Consider the following 11,958-nt stretch of genomic DNA (forward strand, 5'->3'; position numbering starts at 1 on the left):
ACCAATGATTCACGGTAAGTCTGAGTTACTTTCTCAGGGTTATCATCAAAATGCAAGTAAACCATTTACGAAATTCTTATGGAGAGCTAGTTACCATCCCCAGCTCATCCCCGGACTTCAGCTTGACAAACACTGATTTAGAGCAAAATCTCAGGGCTTTTCAGATCTGGCTCAGACTCCAGTTCTGCCAGGAACTTGCGGTGTGACTGTGGACAAGTCTCTGCCCCTCCCTGGGCTCAGTTTGCTCAGCCGCCGAGTATGACGTTGATGCTATCACCAGACCAAACGCGACAATCGGTGGAGAAGGGAATCTGTGGTCGGTGACGTTTCCTTGGGGGAAACAGGCCCTGCTATCAGAGACGAGCTTCCTACTCCAGCAGACGCCCCGCTCAGGGCTGGCATTTGGCGGACCCAGCAGCTCTCCAGGGTCTGTCCTAAACCTGCTGTGTGGCTTTAAGTAAAGCCCCTCCTCTCTCTGGTCTTCAGTTTCCCCATCTGCTCATTCAGGATCCCCCCTGGTTCCACCCCACTGGACCACACAGAAAGGCTGAGTGACTTGCTCAAGATCACACAGCTGGTAAGTCACAGAGCCAGACTCCAAGTCCAGTGCTCTTTCTGCACAGAAGCATCCACAGCTGCCTGCACAGACCAGAGGGTCACTGCTCCCTCCCACAGTCTGCCCTCAGCCCCCCTACAATGCTCTGTCCCCCCATCACCACATCGGCCAGGGAGAACTGGGTGACAAACACCAGAAAGTGACTCACCAAGTTGCCCAGTGGTGGATTTATGGAGAGCTGTTCCCAGGATGGCAGAAGAGCATGCCCCAGACATGAGGACTCCTCGGGAATGTCCAGGGGGTTCAGTGGCAGAGCCCGTGGCTGTCCTCTCTAGGGCACTGGCCAGGGGTGGCGCATTTCCCACCGCCCCCTGCCTGCGTGCCCTCCATTCAAGTTTCACATCCCCAGGAGAGACTTGTCAGCCTGCAGTCAGGTGTCTGTCAACACTAGCGAATCAGCCGTGATCAGGGGACCGGAGCACGATCCGAGCACGACCAGGGGAGACGTCGTAGTGAGGCACACCCAGCTCGCATCTGACACACATGCACACCCCCAGGCGTTTGTACAAGCTATTGCCATCCCTCAAGAGAAAAATAGGAAGTAGCTTCTGGACCTGGGAACAGAAATAAATGCATATTTTTATTTCCCAAAACCTGCCTGTGTTTTTACCGCTTACGTGCTGTGATCCCGGGCCTGGTCTTAGGTGGGTGCAGGGCCAGAGGGAGAAAAATGACATTGTTTTGTTTTCCCAGAAACGTGTGCTGTTGGCCCAGCCCAGCCCACAAACATTTGTCTCCAAGGAAACCAAACTTCCCTCCTCCTGGGAGGCTCTGCCCTGCCGCCCTGTCCAGCAGACATGACCCAGCTCACATGCCCAGAATGATCATAATGATGATGATCATAAAGCTAGCTGACATTTCTCGAGGCACTCAACTAGCTATCTGACCTGCATCTCTCGTATCATGGTAGGTATTATTAATAGCCCCATTTTACAGGTGAGAAAACTGGCGCTCAGAGAGCTTCAGTGATTTATACGAGGTCACACAGCTAGTGAGAAGCAGAGCCAGAATTTGAACCCCAGATAGTCAACTGTTAGAGCTACAAGGGCCGCTAAAGCACATCTAGGGCGCAAGATCATTTAGCAGATGGGGAAACTTAGGCCCATGGTGAGGAAGAGGTTGGGGACAAGCATTTGTGCCTTCACGGAGCCCCCACACCCAGATTCCACGTACCTCACTTAGCTCATTGACCCTCTGGACGAAAGCATTCCTGCTCCTGCTTCACAAATGTGGATGCTGTAGCTCAGCAAAGGGATAACCCTCAACCAGGGCCCAACAGCTGGTGAGGAGCAGAGCTGGGACGCTGGCCAGGGTCCCCAGGCCTGAATCTGTGCTTTGTTCCTCTCCCCTAGGGTCCTAGACTCTGGCCGGGCTCCTGAACCCTCGGGCCGTGCTCTGCTGTGGGGGCGAGGGCTCCAGCTCCTGTTACGTGGCCGGGCCCAGTGGCGGACCTGCCTGAGCTTGCTGCCCGGGAGATGAGGGTACTCAGTGGGTGGCCAGAAGCTGGCTCTCTGGGGAGGCCAGCGCCCCGATGGAGGAGGCGCTGGCAGACGGGCTGGTGCGGCAGCCTCCTAGGAGATGAGAGGCAGGCCTGGAAGGGTCCCCCAGGCTGGGGCAGCTTCTGCCTGAGGTTGCCCCCGCCGCAGGAACCAGGGTTCGAGTCCTGTCTGCACTGGGGGCTACAGTTTCCCCATCTGTACATGAGGAGGTTGGATTCAACGGCTGCTAAGGGACCCATTTAGCTCTGACATAGTAGGATTCTAGGATGCCTGTATTAGTCACCTATTGTCCAGTAAAAATCATCACCCACTTAGTAACTGAAAACAACCACCTTAGGGGCCAGCCCCTTGGCCGAGGGGTTAAGTTCTCACGCTCTGCTTCGGCGGCCCAGGGTTTCACTGGTTCGAATCCTGGGCGTGGACATGGGACTGCTCGTCAGGCCATGCTGAGGCGGCATCCCACATGCCACAACTAGAAGGACCCACAGCTAAAAATACAACTATGTACTGGGGGGATTTGGGGAGAAAAAGCAGAAAAAGAAAAAACCACCTTAGAGTGTCTATCAATCAGAAGGCCAGGCACAGCACAGCTGGCTTCTCTGCTCAGGGTCTCCCCGGGCTGAAATCAAGCTGTCAGCTGGGCTCCGTGCCGTCGTGGAGGCTCAGGGTCTTCTCCAAGCTCATTCAGGGGGTCTGCGAAGTTCAGTTCCTTGTGGCTGCTGGTCTGAGGTGTCCACGTCCCTGCTGGCTGTTGGTTGGGGGGGGGGTCACACAGCTCCTAGAGGCCACCTCAGGTCCCTGCCCACCTTCATGTCTCTACTTCCGTGGCCTTGCACATCCAGTACTCCCCTTGTTGGCTCCACCTTCACAGTAGATCCAGAAGCTGCCACTCCTCCAGCTCCACCACCTCCACCCCAGTCCAGCTCCTTCTTCTCCTGCCAGGACCCTGGGGGGCCTCCTCACTCGCCCCCTGCTCCCTCCCTCCAGCCCTGCAGCCCACTCTCCCCTTGGCAGCCTAAAGTTAAATACAGGTCAGACCCCACCCCACCTCTGCTCAGAGCTCTCCCAGGGGTTCTCAGCGGAAAGCTGACCCCACCTCCTAGCCCTCTCCCCGCAGCTGGCTCCACTCCCACCCCACTGGCCTCCATGCTGTTCCTGAAACACAGCAGGCGCACCGCCCCTCACCCCCCACCAGTTCCCTCTGCCTGGAACACTCTTCTCCCATGGGAGTCCACGAGGCTCCCGTCACCTCCTTCTGTTCTCTGCTGGAATGTACCCTGGCAGGTGAAGCCCTCCCCCACCAGCCTATTTAAAAGCACAATCCCTGTTTTTAATAAAGTTAAACATACACGTACACCCAGCATTTCCACTCCGAGGTACATGCCCAAGAGAAATGACAATACACGTGCACACAAAGAGTGGTACATGAATGTTTACAGTAGCTTTATTTATAACAGCCAGAAAGTGGAAACAACCCAGATGTCTGTCACCAGGCTGGATGATTAAACAAGACGTGGGACATTTGTACCATGGAATACTCAGCAATAAAAAGGAACGAACACTCAACGAAATGGATGAATTGCAGATACATCATGTTGAGTGAAAGAAGCCAGATTCCATTTATGTGAACTCCAGAAAAGACAAACCCGATCTACAGCCAAGGAAGAGTGACCGGCAGTTTCCTAGACGTGAAGTGGTGTGGGAGTTGGGATCGACCGCAAAGGGGCATGGAGGAAATTTACAGGATGGTAGAAATGTCCTATAACTTGTGGATACGCAGATGTATACAACCATTAAAACTTACCAAACCATACACCTAAAGTGGGTCAATTTTATTGCATACCAATTACACCTCAACACAAAAGGGAAAAACGTAGAGTGCCTCCATCTCCCTCCCCTGCTGCTGCTTTCTCCACAGCATGTCCACTCTCTGCTACAACTGCCTGTCTCCCCATTGGAGGACAGGAAATTTTATTTGTTTTGTTCTCTGCTGTATCTTCAGTGCCTAGAAGAGGATTTAGTACATAGTAGGTGCTGAATGGATATTGGATGGATGGATGGACGGATGGATGGATGGATGGATGGATGGGTGGGCAGATGGATGGATGGATGGATGGATGGGTGGGTGGATGGATGGATGGGTGGATGGATGGGTGGGTGGATAGATGCATGGATGGATGGATTGATCGATCGATGGATCGATGGATCGTTGGATCGACGGGTGGGTGGATGGATGGATGGATGGTTGGATGGGTGGGTGGGTGGGTGGATGGATGGATGGGTGGATGGATGGGTGGATGGGTGGATGGATGGGTGGATGGGTGGATGGGTGGATGGGTGTGTGGGTGGATGGATGGGTGGATGGATGGGTGGGTGGGTGGATAGATGAATTCAGTCCCTGAAGGCTCAGAGTGAGTTAATACGGTTGGTTGTTTTGGTGTCCATACACCCAGCTGGAGGTTGCAAGACAAACAGCAGACCTGCAGGGCCTGTGAGACTGCGGGAAGTGTCATCATTCCATCCGGGGCTATGTCATCACTCAGGCATCTGGATGACGCCATTCTGGGGCTGTGTCATGCCCACCACCAACCTTGGCAGGTGGCCCAGTCTGGAACCTGATGCCCATTGGCTGGAGTTTCCCACTGGTGCTGTGCGTGGGGAAACCAAAATATTACCGTAGAGGGTGGAGCCACAAAACCAAGTTGGGCAGAGCCCAGAATGTGGTCTGTGGTTGCCCCAGAAGAGGGGGGACCTGACTGGGCCTGCAGGCCTGATGTTTGTCTGTCTGTCCGTCTGTTTCAGGTTTCTTGCTGTCTACTTTATTTAAATTTATTTTTATTTTTTCTGCACAGATATGCATTCACAGGGTTCAAAATTCAAAAGGTACAAAAAGTAAGGAGTGAGTCTCGTGCCCAGCCCTGGCCCCAGCCAGCCGGTTCCCCTGCAGGCAGCAACTGTGCAGGGCTCCCGGGTGGCTCTTCAGGGAGGTTTTACGCCTGTACCTGAGTGTATGCACACATGCTCCGGGTTCCACACACAGCAGCACACCGCGTGCGCATGCCGTTCCACATCTCGCCCTGTGTCTTGCCATCGAAATCAAACGTGTGCAGGGCGCCTCCCATGGCTGCGTGGGATCCCATTGCGTGCTGAGCTCCCATCAATTTAACCACTTCCCACTGATGGATATTTCCAATTGTTTGCTGCAACAAACAATGGTGTAACAAACATTATACCCTTTGTGTGGGGTATTTTTACATTCAGATAGTTACTTACCCACATTTAAACAGCGAGACAATAACATATTCAACATTTTTTAAGATCCTGACTCTCATGAGAACTCAGAAGCTTTGACCCCACTGAGCCCACGTTCCTGGGGGGTGACCGTGGACTGGGACGGGGCCCCTCCACCCCTTGAGCCGGGGCAAGCTTGCCATTCACCACTGCCCCACCCTGTTTTGCCAAGAGCAACACCAAGATGTAGACAGGGAGTGACACATCTGCCTGAATAAACGCCACTAGGTCTCAAGAAGCCCAGAGAGGTGAGGGCTGGGCCTCAGCCACCCCCAAACTCACCTTCCTCCCTGGTTGTGTGATCTCAGCCATGTGGCTTCACCTTTCTGAGCCTCCGTAGGAGGAGATGGTAATGGGACTCCCCTGCAGGGGCCCCTACTGCAGGACCGAGCTCCCCTGGGAGCACTCGGCTCTGTGCGGGGCACACCGTTGGTGCTTGGGCCGCACAGATGCTCATTAGTTAGTTTGTACATGTGATTCTTCCAACGGTTTACACGCTTAAATACTGGTGACTAATTTTTTCAACTCGGTCAATGCATAAGGTTAGTCCTGATAATGTCCAAGATTAAGGGATTTGTCCTATTGGCAGCCACTGAGGTGGGGGGACGATGGGGTCCCAACAGTCTCTCCCGTTAGGAAGTAGCAAAGGCAGGATTTGAACCCAGGCAGCCTGGCTGTGGATCCATGAAGCACCACACCCTATCAGAGCCCCGGGGGCCGGCGGTGAAGGGAGGCGCTGGTAGTGAGGCTCAACTGCAGCCATGCCACCCCACACGCACACACACACACACACACACGCTGGCAGGGCAGGGCTTGGCCAGACTTGGTTCTAACGGTAACTGCACCACGTCTTAGCTGTGTCACCTCCAGTGAGGCAGCTGACTTCTCTGAGCCTCAGCGTCCCCAACGGGAAACCAGCCACTGTGTGGGGCGAAATTAGACACGGACAGAGAAAGAGCTTTGCAAGCTGGATACGCTGCAGGCACATGGAGGATTAAGGGATTTATCCGGCTAGTGGACACTGAGGGAGGAGGGATGGGTGGGGGAGGAGGTTGGGGACACCAACAGGCCCAGTTTGCCCTTAAGGCCCTCCCAGGGTGCCTGGCCCAGCTGTCAGGCAGCCTCGGTCGCAGCCCAGCGCCAGGCTGGCAGGTTCCACAGAGGCCCCTGGCTCCAGCCGGATGCCACAGTGAGGGTGGGGGGCCACCCTGGGGGCTGAGCTGGGCTATTTTCATCCCCAGGAGGGCCAGGGGGAGGCCCCCAGTCCCTTCCTCCCCCAGGCCCTGTCCCCTCCGCAGCCTGGAATCTTCCTGTCCAAACCCGGAACCTACCTCGAGACCACAAATGCCGCACAGCACAGCTGGAGGAACCAAGGAACAGAGAGGCGAACAGGTTCTCTAGGTTCCCCCGCGGGGGCTTGAACCCAGACCTCCCAATTTCCAGGAGCCAGTTCCTTCCAGTGTGCCCTCCACTCACTCATTTCACCCATTCCTTCATCCAACAAGTGTCTGTGGAACACCTACTGCTCCCCAGGGCATAGGGACACAGCATAGAGCAAGGTAAGGTCCCTGCCTCCTGGAGCTGCCCTCCAGTGAGAGACACAGACAAGACACAGATCACGTGGCCTCTGTCGACTGTGAGTCAGGGAGTGATGTGTAATTTTCTAGCAAGAAAAATAAACCAGGGCAGGGAACTACTGACTGTTGTATGTTGATGGTTTAGCTGGGAGGATAGTGAGATGGTGGGTCAGAGAAGGCATCTCTGAGGAGGTGACATGTGGGCAGAGACCTGAATGAAGTAAGAGAACGGGTCACGTGGATATCTAGGGTAGGATAGACACTGGCAATGGAAACAGCAGGTGCAAAGGCCCTGAGGTAAGAATGTGTCTGGTTGTTTCTGGAATGGCAAGGACGTAACGTGGCCATAGCAGAGTAGGTAAAGCAGAGGTGGGTGGAGTAACAGGAATCCAGGTCATGAGGGCCTCGTAGAGGATACTTAGACCTCCGGGTTTTATTTCAGGCTGCCTGACAAGATAGACCCTCACATTGTTCAAAGGCTCCCACAACCCCGCACAATCTTCCCCTTGCGCTCCAGGTCCAGCCCCATCCAACTTCTCCCTGTTCCTAGAACCTACTCCTCCCACCACAGGTCCTTTGCACATGCTGTTCCTTCCATCTGAATCCTTTTCCACTCCTATCCCTTCTCCTGGTTAATTCCTACCTACCCTTCCCATCTCAGCTCAAATATCTCAGGCTTCCAGACCTGCCTGGCCAGGTCAGCAGCCCCTCCTTCCTTCCAGGACCCATAAAATTATTGGGATGATCAATTAATGTGTGTCTGCAACCTAGACTGAGCTTCCCAAGGGCAGGTGTTTGGGTTCCTTTTGTTCACTACGATACCCCCAGGCTGTGGCTTTTGCTTGGCACAGGGTAGGTCCTCGTAAATATGTGTTACATTAATGAGCAAATGACTAGCACAGGCACTTAATGAAGATCGTCTCATTTCATTCCATTTTATCCAGCTTACGAAGCTCAGAGATGTGAGGCAACTTAACTTAGGTCACACAGCAAGTAAGTGATTGCATCAGAAATCAAGGTTTTTCTGCTTCCAAAGCTGGGAACTTTCCCCGATACTTTACCGGGAACACAGGCTTGGTACATCGGAAACCGGCTGCAGCAATTCCTCCATGCCTGTCCTCACATCCTTTTGTAAGGTCACTAAGAGATGGAGTCTGTTTCTCCACCCCTTGAAACTGACTTGGCCGTGTCACTTTGACCAATAGGACATTAGTAATCATGATACAAGCAGAGGCTTTAAAAAGCTCTTGTGCATTGGAGCTTGTCCTCTCTTGCCCAACGTGGAGCCCTGGGACCATCATGTGAATGAGCCTAAGCTAGCCTCATGGCGGTGAACTGAGACACCCAGCAAAGAGTCTGCCAACTGCCAGACAGGTGAGGGAGGGGCTCCAAGACCACCCAGCCCCGGCTGACTGCAAGGACATGAGTGAGCCCAGCCTAGACCAGAAGAACCACCCAGCCGAGCCCAGACCCTTCCACCAATTCAGAGAATCAAGGGCTAACAAATTGTTGTCTCAGGCCACTGGGTTTGGGGGGTTTGTTATGCAGCAAAGACTAACAGATACACCAACCTGAACACACACTGTGCAGACAACACCTGTACACCCATGCATATGTACACAAATGGCCTTCATAGAAAATCTGTCAGCACACACACAGACACTCCCCTTACAGGTCACATACACACACTCAGCCTTCACCCGACCCCACACACCCCTCCATCCAGACCATTCTCCTGGCTGCTCACATGTTGATGGAAACGCCAATCTGGGAATAGGTGGGTCAACGACGCTCAAGCTCTGTGTTCCTGACCCAGCAGACTTTTGTTGAATGAATGGATGAAGCAAGCAAGGGGCACAGAATGAGCCAGAGTTTGCACCGGTGAGCAGACGGCACTGAGGGGTTCCTGTGGGTAAACGGCGAGGCCCGGCAGCGGGGGCTACGGCTCCAGTTTTTACCCCTCTCACAGACCCAAGTGGGCAGGGACACACAGTGAGCGCTCACCAGCTCTCTTACAGATAGTATTTGTGCTTGAGATCCTAATTTCAAAACTGGTTCCACCGTCCTTTTAAAAAGTAGGGGGTAGGGAGGTTGTTAAAAAGCCCTCGAAGGGTTCCAGGAAGGAACCTGGAACCAATAAATTATCTTCTATGCGTAACTATGGGGAAATGGAGGACGTCAAAGAACTAAGGATGGGTTAAGAGGAAACTAAGGGAATGAAAATCAAAGCAGGTAATAACTCCAGGAAAAACAAAGACTTTCGCAAGAAAGGAAATGTAACTGTCACATGCAATTTGACTTGGCAGGAACATATTCATATGTATAGTTACAATATAAATAACACTAAATATCCATCTAATGGAAAACTGTGATAAATGCAGATTGAAAGGAGAGGAGGGTGAGAAATTTAAATCTTCTTCGATAATAACAATTATATAAAGAAACAGTTTTAATTACTTACTGGGCAATGTGCATTATTCTAGGCACTTTACATGTTGGATCCTCATAACAATCCAAAATCTGAAATATTCTTACCACCCTAATTTTACAAATGAGGAAACTGAGGCACAAGGCAGTTAAGTCACTTGCCCAAGGTCATATGGCCAGTAAGGGGAAAGGCTGGAATTCAAACCCAGGCAGTCAGGCCACAAAAGCCACCTTGAGCAGACATCAGACCAGAAAGTCAGTCAATATTTGCCTAAGGGCCGCCCTGTGGCCGAGTGGTTAAGTTCGTGCACTCAGCTTCAGCAGCCCAGGGTTTCGCCGGTTCAGATCCTGGGCGCGGACGTGGCACCGCTCATCAGGCCACACTGAGGCAGCGTCCCACACAGCAGAGCCAGAAGGACCCACAACTAAAATATACAACTATGTACTGGGGGGCTTTGGGAGGAAGAAGAAAAAAAAGAAGAGTGGCAAGAGATGTTAGCTCGGGTGCCAATCTTAAAAAAAAAAAAAGGAAAAAAAAGTTAGATTTTAATACTTGCCTAAAATTAATCAAGAAAACAGCAAGGAACAGCATGTTCCTTAGAAATACGGAGGAAAGAACCAGAAGAAACAGCTAAAAGAGTTGGACGTGGGCTGTTTTGGGGAGCAGAGCCGGAAATGGGAAGGACAGAGCAAAGGGGTGTTTTTCTTAGTGCTCTTTAATTTATGTAGATGCACAGATAGATCCATGAGGTGGGGACAGGAACCAACAGCGAGGGGACACGAGGGAACTTTCTGCGGCGAGGGTGCTGCTCTGTATCCCGGCTGGGGTGTGGGGTACAGTATGCACGGTCTCAACTCACAAATGGTACCTTTAAGATCTCTGCTTTTCACTGCATGTAAATTTTACCTCCCGCCCCCTGCAAAAAAGAGAAAAAAGAACTGTAAACAAATATTGAACTCCAGCTAAAGTGCCTTGAAGAGAAGGCCACTGATGTTTGCAACTTTCTTTGGAAAGCTTCAAAAAAATAAGTTGTCTGACTAGATGGATAGAGGGATAGATAGAGGCCTGATAGAGAAAATCCAGCGAAACATTAAGAAGTGTGCCTCTAGTAGTATACCTCTGAGTATACCAGTGTTCACTGTATAATTCCTTCCACTTTTCTTTGTTTGAAAATTTTCCTAATAAAGTGTTGGAGGAAATACATGAATGTATTACCTGAAAAATATTAAATTTTTAGAAACCTGGATGTTCTGTCCGGGGCCTGGATCGACCCACACATCTCTAAGCCGTCCTATGTGCGTGTCCGTCTGGGGGGCAGCTGTCACTATGCTCTCGCTTATGTCCCCACCCTACCCTGGGACCCTAGAGTCAGGGACCTATAGATTCCTCAGTCCCTTCCTGCTCTCCCTGGACACAGGACGTCAGGTAGGATGGGGCCTCCCCTCGAATGCCTCAGTAGCAAAACCAGAACCATTTCCCCAAGGACGGGACCAGACCTCTCCAGCCACATCCCATCCTCTGCCAAAAGAGCAAACTGAGGTCCAGCAGGCCGGGAGGGGTGCCTTTCCCAGGGGCCCATCACACCTTCCTGACAGAAGGGAGCAGCCAGGTTGCCGGTCTCCAGAGCCCACGTGTATATAATTAGCCGGTGGGAACGCGATCAGGGAGCAGATCTCATCTCTGCCTAATTAGGGGCTAGGCAGCTGGGGCCAGTCTGGCCTGGGGGAGCTGCGATGGAGGCCAGGGAGCCACAGGGGACGGGGCAGCAGCTGCAGGACCTCAGAGGGGCTGAAACACAGCGGCTGCCACTCGCTGCCCCTCACACTCCAACTGGAGGCAGAACAATAGAGGGCTGTTTCCCCAGATCTCCAGGGCTGGCAGGCTGGGGCATAGGGGGGAGTGGCCGAAGCCCCCAGCTGCTCCCTCCACAGATCCCCATAAGGGAGGCTGGTAGCTCCAGAATCCTGGCAGAGAGGAAGCCCTCCTGGAACCAGGAAACCCCGATCTGAGAAGTCAAGGCTCAGACTGGCACCTTCTCCACTTGCAAGAGTCTCTCTCGACTGTCTTTCCAACAGCCCCTCCCAGTGCCCTTCTCAGCTACCGCCTGGCCCGGCTTCTGGGAGCAGCTCTCGTCTTAGGGCAGAAGTCTCGGACCATACTTGCTCCACATTATATGACTGACTATTTAGGTGCTTGCTCTTCGCTACCAGTTCCCTACACCGAGACATGGCCAGACCCACGTCTGTCTTACCCACAGCTGGGCACCCAGTAGGTGCTCAATAAAGTGACAAGGAGGAAAGGCTGCCAGGATGGGGGAGACGTGAGCACGTCTCCAGAGAATCAGGGAGCCAGGCTGCCGCTGACCGTGGGGTGTCCAGCAGGCCAGGGTGTGACCCCAGCTGCAGACCTGCTCTGTGACAACCCACAAGCCACTACCCCTCCTGGTTTAAGACAAAAGGTGACCTTCTAAGGTGACCCCGAAACGTCACCTTTAGGATTCATAGACAGGATGAGTGTGAAAAGTCTGAGCCCAGCTTGTAAGCCTCC

Source organism: Equus asinus, chromosome 15 (genome assembly GCF_041296235.1).
Source record: "Equus asinus isolate D_3611 breed Donkey chromosome 15, EquAss-T2T_v2, whole genome shotgun sequence".
In the NCBI taxonomy this organism is placed as follows: Eukaryota; Metazoa; Chordata; class Mammalia; order Perissodactyla; family Equidae; genus Equus; species Equus asinus.